This window comes from Xenopus laevis, chromosome 7L (assembly GCF_017654675.1).
Source record: "Xenopus laevis strain J_2021 chromosome 7L, Xenopus_laevis_v10.1, whole genome shotgun sequence".
In the NCBI taxonomy this organism is placed as follows: Eukaryota; Metazoa; Chordata; class Amphibia; order Anura; family Pipidae; genus Xenopus; species Xenopus laevis.
In genome coordinates, this window is record NC_054383.1 from 3,785,867 (window position 1) to 3,798,437 (window position 12,571).

Consider the following 12,571-nt stretch of genomic DNA (forward strand, 5'->3'; position numbering starts at 1 on the left):
CTGTTACACTGAATTGCTGGACATTCTGGAGTTGATTATGATCGGGGGCTTTGATTTCCAGCACCAAAGCTTCATGCCCTGTAGGATTTTCCTGGAAACAGTCACTTTTAATACATATGTTAATTCAATTACTTTATAATGCAACTGCCTGTGCCACATGTATATACTGTATATATATATATATATATATATATATATATATATAGTGATGATTATCAGCTCGTTCTTTTCTACGAGGATAATTGAACTACTTCCATGCAGTTGCCATTGGTTTTTACACACCTGGATGGGGTCATTTCTTGGGACAGACATTCCTCAGGGTTATGGCACGGGGGGGGGGGGATATTCTCCACTGTCATATTTTCAGATGGCAGATTTGGAAAGGGATACGAAAACACTGGCAGTTTCGCTGACGACTGTACAACAACTGACATTTGTATGGTGGATAAATACTGAGAATCTGCTGTGCAAATAACATGTTTTGGGTGGAGTTCCCGTTCAATGATACAGTATATATATATATATGTAAAGCAAATATTGGACAGACAGGTGGGACGTGCACCAGAGAAGGGAGGGCTTTGTGTAACAACAAAAAAATCTTCCCCCCCTCCCACCTGACTCAGTATATTAGTTCCCTGCAGAAGCCGACTCAGAGCAGGTGCTTTGGAACAGTAAGGTAAGTCATTATTCTACTTGCGTATAAATATACAGAGTGGGGTATAGGTCTTACCAACCAGAGACGCGAATGGAAACCCAATTGTAGACTTGTTGGATATAGGGGCAGATGCAATAGTCCAATCTGGTAATTCCTTAACTGTTGGGCTCTTAAAGGAACAGTAAGGTATTTTAAAGTAATAAAAATATAATGCAGTGTTGCCCTGCACTGGTAAAACTTTTCATCCTTTGCTTCAGAAACACTACTATAGTTTATATAAACAAGCTGCTGTGTAGCCATGGGGCAGCCATTCAAGCACAGGATACACAGTAGATAACAGATAAGTACTACTATAGTTTATATAAACAAGCTGCTGTGTAGCCATGAGGGCAGCCATTCAAGCACTATAGTAGTACTTATCTGTTATCTACTGTGTATCCTGTGCTTGAATGGCTGCCCCCATGACTACACAGCAGCTTGTTTATATAAACTATAGTAGTACTTATCTGTTATCTACTGTGTATCCTGTGCTTGAATGGCTGCCCCATGGCTACACAGCAGCTTGTTTATATAAACTATAGTAGTACTTATCTGTTATCTACTGTGTATCCTGTGCTTGAATGGCTGCCCCCATGGCTACACAGCAGCTTGTTTATATAAACTATAGTAGTACTTATCTGTTATCTACTGTGTATCCTGTGCTTGAATGGCTGCCCCCATGGCTACACAGCAGCTTGTTTATATAAATTATAGTAGTACTTATCTGTTATCTACTGTGTATCCTGTGCTTGAATGGCTGCCCCATGGCTACACAGCAGCTTGTTTATATAAACTATAGTAGTACTTATCTGTTATCTACTGTGTATCCTGTGCTTGAATGGCTGCCCCCATGGCTACACAGCAGCTTGTTTATATAAACTATAGTAGTACTTATCTGTTATCTACTGTGTATCCTGTGCTTGAATGGCTGCCCCCATGGCTACACAGCAGCTTGTTTATATAAACTATAGTAGTACTTATCTGTTATCTACTGTGTATCCTGTGCTTGAATGGCTGCCCCCATGGCTACACAGCAGCTTGTTTATATCAACTATAGTAGAACTTATCTGTTATCTACTGTGTATCCTGTGCTTGCATGGCTGCCCCCATGGCTACACAGCAGCTTGTTTATATAAACTATAGTAGTACTTATCTGTTATCTACTGTGTATTCTGTGCTTGAATGGCTGCCCCCATGGCTACACAGCAGCTTGTTTATATAAACTATAGTAGTACTTATCTGTTATCTACTGTGTATCCTGTGCTTGAATGGCTGCCCCCATGGCTACACAGCAGCTTGTTTATATCAACTATAGTAGTACTTATCTGTTATCTACTGTGTATCCTGTGCTTGAATGGCTGCCCCCATGGCTACACAGCAGCATATATGTTGAGAGTCTGCCTGAAAAAGCCAAATCTGTAAATATAATTGCAGTTAAATCCCATTTTCTATTTGCAGATGTCAGGGCGCTGGGAGCTGATTTTTTTCCTGCTGGGATGTGTGCAAGGTAAGAAACCTATTCATGAAATGCTGCTGGGAATGTTATTCCGTGTGTTTATAAAGAGTGCTGGGAGATGTAGTTCAGACATGGATAGACAACCTGCCACCTGCCCATTATTCAGCTGCACTTGCTTTACACTATTGTCAACAAATGCCCAGAATAAATAGGTGAGCAGTAAAGTCCAAGCTATGGACAACTACAGCACAGAGTCCAGTCAACATGTGGACCCTGATATAAGTTCACTTTTAATATGTTATAGAATAACCAGTTCTAAGCAACCTTTCAATTGGTCTTCATTAATTATCTTTCATAGTTTCTAAATGATTTGCCCTTTTCTTCTGACTCTTTCCAGCATTCAAATGGGGTCACTGACTACTCTTTATTACTCGTCTTTCTATTCAGGCCTCTCCTATCCATTATATTTGGACCTTGTCTTCAATATCTGATACAATATGGGTTTTTCTATTCTCTAAAATTGACATTGCCCAACCAGAGAAAGGACAGAGACAAACAACTAAATAAATAAGGGGAATGAAAAAGAAAAATACAAGGTTTGGCTTGAGTGCATTGTGGGGGGGGGGAGGATCATATGAAACAAATAATGAGCAGAATGGGCAGTTTTGTGCCAAATTTGTGTTCCATTCTGTTTTTTGTGTAAAACAATTCCGCTTCTCTGTATTTTGTCACATTCAGGGGGGGAAGTCTGTTACGACAAGATCGGGTGTTTCACTGACGAGAAACCGTGGAGCGGAACATTAGAACGGCCATTAGGAAGGCTGCCGACTCTCCAAAACATATTAATACTCGTCTCTTATTGTTCACCAGAGAAAACCCTAATAACTATCAGGTATGTTGTAATTCCTTCACTTAGTTGTACAGATACATTGAACATGAGCAGGACTAGAGTGTAGCTTGTTTAGTAACATAGTAACATAGTAACATAGTAAGTTAGGTTGAAAAAAGACACATGTCCATCAAGTACATGCTTTTAACTCTATTTTAACCTGCCTAACTGCCAGTTGATCCAGAGGAAGGTGAAAACCCCATCTGAAGCCTCTCCAATTTGCCTCAGAGGGGGAAAAATCCTTCCTGACTCCAAAATGGCAATGGGACCAGTCCCTGGATCAACTTGTACTATGAGCTCTCTCCCATATCCCTGTATTCCCTCACTTGCTAAACACCATCCAACCCTTCCTTGTACCTATCTAATGTATCAGCCTGTACCCCTGATTCACTTCCCAGCTCTCCCTGTAACACCCCTTTCCCTCCTCTAATCTCATTGGCTCCCTCCTGTCTGCTGGGAGGAGCTACTGGTGAATAAAGCATCCGACCCTTCCTTGTACCTATCTAATGTATCAGCCTGTACCACTGATTCAGGGAGACAATTCCACATCTTCACAGCTCTCACTGTAACAAACCCCTTCCCAATATTTAGCCGGAACCTCTTTTCTTCTAATCGGAATTTGGCCAGTCTTTCCTCATAGCTAAGATTTTCCCTTTACCAGCTTAGTTGCCCTTCTCTGTCCCCTCTCTAATACAATAATGTCCTGTTTGAGTGATGGAGACCAAAACTGTAGGGCATATTCTAGATGGGGCCTTACCAGTGCTCTATACAGTGGGACCCCCTCCTCCCGTGACTCTCTGCCCCATTTAATACAAGTCAAGCCCTTATTTGCCCTTGATGCTGCTGACTGGCATTGCTTGCTACAGACAAGTTTATTATCTACAAGGACTCCAAGCTCCGTCTCCATTATGGATTTGCCTAGTGCAGTCCCATTAAGGGTATAAGTGGATATTGTTACATCCCAGGTGCAGGACTTTACATTTATCAACATTGAATCTCATTTGCCACTTAGCTGCCCAGATTGCCAGTTAGTCAAGATCCTGTTGCAAGTGCCACATCCTGGATGGAATTAATTGGGCTGATAGTTTTGTCTCATCTGCAAACACTGATACATTACTTACAACACCCTCCCCTGAGGGACCCCACTAAGAACCTTACTCCAAGTAGAGAATGTCCCATTAACAACCCCCCTCTGTACCCGATCCTGTAGCCAGTTTCCTATCCATGTGCAAACGACTTCATTAAGCCCAACAGACCTTAGTTTAGAAAGCAGTCGTTTGTGGGGCACGGTATCACATCTACTGCCCCCCCCCACTATCCAGAATCTTACTTACCTCATCATAAAAAGCAATCACATTTGTCTGACATGACCTATCCTTCATAAAACCATGCTGATTGCTGCTCATAATGCCATTCACTAGGACAACATTTTGAAAGTTATCCCTTAACAAGCCTTCAAATTTTCCCACCACAGTTGTCAGACTTACTGGCTTATAATTGCCAGGCTGAGATTGTAATCCCTTTTTAAATATTAGAACATCAGCTGTCCTCCAATCCATGGGTACTAGACCACATGAAAGCAAATCTGAGAAAATCAGAAATAGGGGCTGGTCTAAAACTGAACTAAGCTTTCATAGAACCCGGGGGTGTATGCCATCAGGCCCTGGAGCCTTGTTTACATTAATTCAAGCTTTATGAATCATATCCTGAGTCAGCCACTGACTAGATTGAGCAGAGCTATCGGTGCAGCTATAAAGTGAGCCTGGGAACTCACACTCCTCTATTGTATACACTGAAGAAAAGAACTGATTTAGCACATTTGCCTTTTCTGTATCTGTTACAACCATACTGGTACCATTATTAAATGGAGCCACTCCATCCGCCGCAATTAACTCCTCATTTCCTATCTTTGCCTTCAAGATTGCTGATTTACAACATTTATTTTATTGTTTATATTCATTAAATGCAGCTTCTGTCCCAACAGACTTGTAGTTTTTAAATGCCTCTCTCTTCTTTCCCATTAACTTCTTTCCTTCTATATTAAGCCACATAGGGTGATTCTTAGAGCTTCTACATTTACTCCTTAAGGGAATAAATTGAGAACAGTATTTATTTAATATCATTTTAAATGACAACCATTTCTATGCTGTGTTTTTAGCTGAAAACATAATTATTTGTTTCTTTCCCTTTATATTAGGTACCTATTTAATACTATCAATCCATATTTCTGTAGGGAAATGAGAGAGAGCAGACAGTAACCCTTCCAACACTTTCCTCTTGTCTCTATATATTAGGTACCTATCTAGTGCTACCAATCCCTATTTCTGTAGGGAAATGAGAGAGAGCAGACAGTAACCCTTCCAACACTTTCCTCTTGTCTCTATATATTAGGTACCTATCTAGTGTTACCAATCCTTATTTCTGTAGGGAAATGAGAGAGAGCAGACAGTAACCCTTCCAACACTTTCCTCTTGTCTCTATATATTAGGTACCTATCTATTGTTACCAATCCCTATTTCTGTAGGGAAATGAGAGAGAGCAGACAGTAACCCTTCCAACACTTTCCTCTTGTCTCTATATATTAGGTACCTATCTAGTGCTACCAATCCCTATTTCTGTAGGATGAGCAGACAGTAACCCTTCCAACACTTGTCTCTGTCCCTATATATTAGACACATATGGGGGTTAGTGGTTGGGGATCTGGGTACCATGGCTGGTGAGTTATATGTCAGTAAATATTAAATAATATCTGTTACAGGAACTCAAACCACTGGAACCCTTGAAACTGACACTGACAAATTTCAAGACCAGCAGGAAAAGTCGCTTTATTATCCACGGATTCATCGATCAGGGAGAGGAGAACTGGCTGGTGAATATGTGCAAAGTAAGATTCAGCTTTCCTATATGTTACACAGGCACTTATGGGATCCATTATACAGAAATCAATAATATAGGATTGATTTGTTTTTTTTATCTCCTTTATATTTTAACAAATGAACAGTTTATCACTGCTAATATCACGATTTGCACCTGCAGCTCCCCCTACTGGCAGACTGGCCAACAGAGGAATCAGTTACTGATGCAGAAAGTGTCTCCTGACGCATCTCTGCTCAGTTCTGTCTCTTCTGATTTCATCTAAGTAGGGAACGAGCATCAGGAGCCACTTGCTGCATATTCTGTACAACTGCTAATATCTGGAAAACTAAAACAAATGTAAAATAAAAATAAAGTAAACTGCAAAAGTGCTCAGTAGAGCCCATTGAGCAATTTTACATGATTAGGGGTGATTAGTGATCAATTAGAGGTCATTTGTCCCTATTCCCACTCACATGAAGTAATTAACTGTTTGCTTTGCAGACGATGCTCAAAGTTGAAGATGTGAACTGTTTCTGCACCGACTGGAGTGGGGGATCCCGCACCCTATACAGCCAGGCCGCCAATAACATCCGGGTTGTGGGGGCGGAGCTTGCATATTTTATTAATTTCCTCTCTGTAAGTTCATTGTTCCTCGATTAAAGGGGAACTCTTTACTATTCGGGGCAGAGAAAGGATGATATGGGAAATAGAAGAAACAGGGGGGGTGCACTCTAATGATAAATAGGGGGTGACACGTTAATGACAAATGGGGGGGGTGACAATCTAATGCTAAATATCCTAAGAGCCCCGGCCCAGGGACCCAGGTGAGCAAGTCAAGTTACTGGGGTGCAGGTGCCTTTTGTCTAGTGATGTCACTACTGCAGGGTACAGCTGTGTCACTATAGCAACAGAGCCGGGTCATTTGTGAATCCTTTCAATGGTAAATAAGACCTTATATGTATTAAAGTACAACATAACTCATTTGAGTCGGCAGCAGGTATTATATCCAGTAAGTGGCTCTGTTTAACTCAACAGAAAAACATGGACTACCCTCCATCCAATGTGCACGTGATCGGCCACAGTTTAGGATCTCACACCGCTGGGGAGGTTGGGAAACAGGTGCCCGGCCTTGGACGTATTACAGGTAGGTTGAGAGAGAAGGACAACGTTCACTATATGGGTGGGAAGCTGCCATATTGCTTTTTCTTTTCTGTATATTTTTAGCTAATCATTTGGATTGGACCTACTATATTGTACTTACCCTTTATTCTTCTATTGCAATGTGACAAGTGAACCAACAAATGCAAAGGGTATAGGAAATCCTTTATAAGCAGCAACCGCCTACTTATTATCTTTAAATGAGTCACATGCAGATAAGCCCCACCTACGAGGAACATTAAATATAAATGATTTGTTATTACATGAATTAACCTGAGTGTTGTCTCCTCCTCCAATCGCAGGTCTTGATCCGGCAGGTCCGTTCTTCAAGGACACGCCCATTGAGGTCAGACTTGATCCAACCGATGCCGTCTTTGTCGATGCCATTCATACAGACACATCTCCGCTTATCCCTAAAATGGGTCTGTATAGCAATTATTATATATTGACTGCCGGGCAAAAACTTTTCTTCCAACATTATTGAATATTATCATAATATATCTCAGGTTACGGAATGAGCCAGTCGGTCGGACACATGGATTTCTTTCCAAACGGGGGCGAGAGTATGCCGGGGTGTAAGAAACCCATTCTGGCCAAACTCATCAACATTGATGGACTTTGGGAAGGTAATAACATCTGCCAACTTCTATGTTTCTATATATCTGTAACCTTGTTATGAGCTAAGGGGGCCCAGTCTGAAGGCCAGTTAGGGGGAGATTTGGGGTGAGTGCTTATTTGTACCCTGGGTACCCCTGGAACTATAGCAGGGTGACTGTGACCCCAATGTTTCTATATATCTGTAACCTTGTTATGAGCTAAGGGGACCCAGTCTGAAGGTCAGTTAGGGGGAGATTTGGGGTGAGTGCTTATTTGTGCCCTGGGTACCCCTGGAACTATAGCAGGGTGACTGTTACCCCAATGTTTCTATATATCTGTAACCTTGTTATGAGCTAAGGGGGCACAGTCTGAAGGTCAGTAAGGGGGAGATTTGGGGTGTGTGATTATTTGTACCCTGGGTACCCCTGGAACTATAGCAGGGTGACACCCCAATGTTTCTATATATCTGTAACCTTGTTATGAGCTAAGGGGGCCCAGCCTGAAGGCCAGTTAGGGGGAGATTTGGGGTGAGTGCTTATTTGTACCCTGGGTACCCCTGGAACTATAGCAGGGTGACACCCCAATGTTTCTATATATCTGTAACCTTGTTATGAGCTAAGGGGGCCCAGCCTGAAGGCCAGTTAGGGGGAGATTTGGGGTGAGTGCTTATTTGTACCCTGGGTACCCCTGGAACTATAGCAGGGTGACACCCCAATGTTTCTATATATCTGTAACCTTGTTATAAGCTAAGGGGCCCAGTCTGAAGGTCAGTTAGGAGGAGATTTGGGGTGAGTGTTTATTTGTACCCTGGGTACCCCTGGAACTATAAAGGTGTGGGTGCTACAAATATGGTTTCAAATATCTGTAAGTTCATTATTAACTAGACTTTGTGCCTTAATGATTTTTAAAAAGTAAAAATGTTTTAAAAAGTATCACTTTTCCCCCTCCAGGATCCAAGGATATATTTGCCTGCAACCACCTAAGGAGCTACAAATATTACACTGAAAGTATCACATCGCGTGACGGATTCGTTGGATATCCCAGCACTTCATATGAAACATTTACTAAGGTACAGTAAATAAAGAAAATATGGATAGCGATCGATTATATACAGGCAAAGATATGTCTTTTTAATAGACTTAATTCAGCACGAACAGCCCTCTAAGTTTGTGCATAGCCTCTGGCATGTCGTAGTTAAACACTTTGGGGAAACTAGAGGTCCAGTGATAAGTTCTACCAAATAGATATGGACCAGACCAGTAAATATTCCTATAATTAGAATTTAGTGGGGCCTGTGCACATCATTGTCTGGAAGTCGCTGATCCAACCCAATGCATTATATATTATGATATTATCACATGTTCATTTCTGAAGCTTCTTCCTTTCTCCCCCCCCAGGGTACCGGATTCCCATGCCCTAGTACCGGTTGCCCTTTAATGGGGCACTATGCAGATTTATTTTCTAGACATGGAACGAGTGAACATTCTTATTTCTTGAACACTGGAAGCGAAAAACCTTATTCACGTAAGTCCCATCTAACCATATTCCCGACATTATACAATTCAAATCGTTTCGGCACTAGAGATTGAAATGAACTTATTGGAGATAAATCTCCTCCTGCTTGAGAGACAATGAGTACCACGTGCCATGACCCTATAGGACTGTGAGTTTTACTTCTCCTTTAAGAATGTTTTGGGGTACATGGGTGTAACAAGGGTGGCCTCAATATCTGTGTCTTTTAATGTTCTTCCCACGTAGGCTGGAGATACAGGGTGACTGTGAAGACCACTGGCAGCCTGAATTTCTTGGGATCTATTCAAGTGGCTTTACATGGAGACAAGGGAAGCTCCACAGGACAAGAGATAGCCAGGTAAGTACATAAGGGAATAACCTTTATAAAACAGGGCTGGGAATGGTTCTGCTACTGGAATCATCTCAGAAGATGATTTATGCTTTCAAAGTTGGCCACAGGGGGTCACCATCTTGTATACAATCTTGTTATACATCTTTGCAAGACCAAGACTGTGCACATGCTCAGTGTGGCCTGGGCTGCTTAGGGATCGTCATAAATGATCAAAACAGCACAAGTCAAATAATATCTGCCAGAAGCCGATACAACAAGACTGATTAATAATCAGAATATACAGACTGCACTGGGTCCTGTGTTCTCATGTGATCTAATGTGGATTTTATAGTTTTTGTCTTGTTTAATACAAACTTTCTCCAACTCTGCAGAACCAGTGGCTGCAGCAAAATAATCCTCCAAATAGAATCCCAGTTTATCTGTTTAAATCTGGCTCCATGATCTTTGTCCCTGCAGCTGGAGTTGGAAACAGTAAAGGGGATGTAAAGGCAAAAATAAAATACCATTTTTAATTAAAAGACCAGTAACATCAAAAAATTTTTTAAACATTCATTAGTATGCATTAAAAAAACACCAAGACTAATTAAACTTTAAAATCGCAAAATCTTTACTAAGAACTCCGTTTGCGCTCCTCTTTAGAAAGCGATTGGGCGATCCACTGTGCGGCGCTCGATTTCTCCTCCCTGCCTTCCTTATAGGAGATAGCCAAGTGGGAGAAATCGAGCACCGCACGATGGATCGTCGCTGTGTCGACTTTTCTGAAGAGGAACAGATGTGGAGTTTCGGTAAGTTATTTCTTAATAAAGACTTTGCGATTTTAACGTTTAATTTGCCTTGGTGTTATTTTTTTTCAAGGTATACGAATTTTAAAAAAAAAAATTTTTGATGTTACTTTTCCTTTAATCCCTATACCTATCCCTATATACTTCAGTTAGAAAATGTGTACAGTTTATATAATAGAGCAGACTGTATGCAGTGAAATTCATTTACTAATGCTGCAGATATGAATCTCTACGCAGTCGCCGGTTGCTCTACAGGGAAACAAACAAAGCTGCTCAAGTTCTGGAAAGTCCCTCCCCCCTGCTGTTTGAAAGTATGACCCTTTCCCTGTTAGGGACCGTCTGAAGTTTCCTATCCTCAGCAGTCAGAGCAAGTAAATGAAGGAAGAATTTCACTGCATACAGTCAGGTTTCTTACAAAGATGGTAGACATTTTTTAATTGAAGTATATTGGAGAAAGGTTTCTTTTTTATTAATAGTGACGGGCGAATAAATTAGGCTGTCACGAATTCGTGGCGAATTTCCACATTTCGCCACCGGTGAATAAATTCGCAACTCTCCCGTGAAAATTCGCCTGTGTCAAAAAATTTGGACGGCCATTGACTTTAACGCCAGCATCAAAATTGACATGATCGACTTTTCGGACGCTCGTCCAAAATTGGACGCAGGCGTCAATTTTGATTTTCGCGATTTTTTTGCCGTTTCGCGAATGGGAGAAATTCGTCCATCACTATTCATTAAGAAAGTAAAAATTTGATTTTATTTTTATGCCTTTACATTCCATTTAATATGTGTGTGCAAGTGCTGTGCATTTTTGCCCAATTTTTTCGGCTGATTTATTAGTAAATGAGGCTGATAGTCTATTCCTAGGGGCATGAACAGCCACTGGGTCTGCTGTTACTGTCGTTCCACCACTAGATGTCACTCCTTTTTTTTAGTTTACAGCGTATTTTAATAAAAAATATATCTAATTTCTATCTCTCATGTCACTAGTGGGTTCATTAAACCGGGACAGACCTACACAGCCTTCGTTGATGTCGAGACCAATGTCGGACGCCTCATAACCGTGAGTTTCACCTGGAACAAGAGTCTCATCAACCTCATTCCTTCCACTGTCGGTGCTGAGATGATATCCGTGCAATACGGGAAGGACGGACAGACGTACGTATTCTGTGCTAATTGCTGGTCATTAATATCTCCAACCCTTCCTCACTATGGCTGCTATCGGAACAATGGGACTGTAGAGAGCTCACCTCCTGACTACTCTCACACTGATTCAGTGGTGCACATAGTTAGTGATGGGCGAATTTATTTGCCAGGCGTGAATTCGCAGCGAATTTGCGCGATTCGCCGGCAGCGAATAAATTCGCGAAACGCCCGTGAAAATTTGCATCAAAAATTCGCCGGCGTCACAATTTTTTTTTTGAAAAAACGGGCGCCGGCATCAAAAATGGGCGCCAGCGTAAAAAAAAGAGACGCCAGCGCCGTTTCGCAAATTTTTTCGGCGAAGCGAAACGGCGCAAATTCGCCCATCACTACACATAGTCAGGACCTGCAGTGCAGAGACAAGACAGATGCTGCTTGCAAGAATGTTGCATTTCTGCCATGATTGTGTTATCGCCATTGAAGAAGGATCTGATCGATATTTTTTGTTTTTTTAGGTACGAGTTTTGTGGGAAAGACACCGTGAGAGCTAACAGCCTCCAGAGCCTGACGTCTTGTTACTCAGCAACCAGATAATCTCTATTAAATGGGTTGTTCAGCTTTAAATGAACTGTTAGTTTGCTGTAGAGAATGATATTCTGAGACAATTGTTTTTTTTATTATTTGTGTTATTTAGCTGTTTATTCAGCAGCTCTCCAGTTTGCAATTTCAACATCTGGTTGCTATGGTTCAAATTCCCCTGGCAACCATGCATTGATTTGAATAAGAGACTGGAATATGAATAGGAGAGGCCTGAATAGAAAGACGAGTAATAAAAAGTAGCAGCAACAATACACGTGTAGCCTTACAGAGCATTTGGTTTTTTTAGATAGGGTCGGTGACCCCTATTTGAAAGCTGGAAAGAGTCGGAAGAAGGCAAATAAAATAAAATAAATAATGAAGGCCAATTGAAAAATTGCTCAGAACTGGCCATTCTATAACATACTAAAAGTTAACTTAAAGGATAAGTAAACTTTTAAAAAAAGTGAATGTAAAATTGATGAGGGGTCTATTCTAAGCACTTTTGTTATTTACATTCATTATTTATTTTGTTTTTATTCCAAGATATTAAGGG

General features: G+C 41.2%; 1 pseudogene; it reads left to right on the plus strand.

Moving 5' to 3' along the window:
• The first annotated feature begins 583 nt into the window (after positions 1–583).
• Positions 584–12,164, plus strand: LOC108696018 (annotated as a pseudogene).
• Positions 12,165–12,571: the final 407 nt, after the last annotated feature.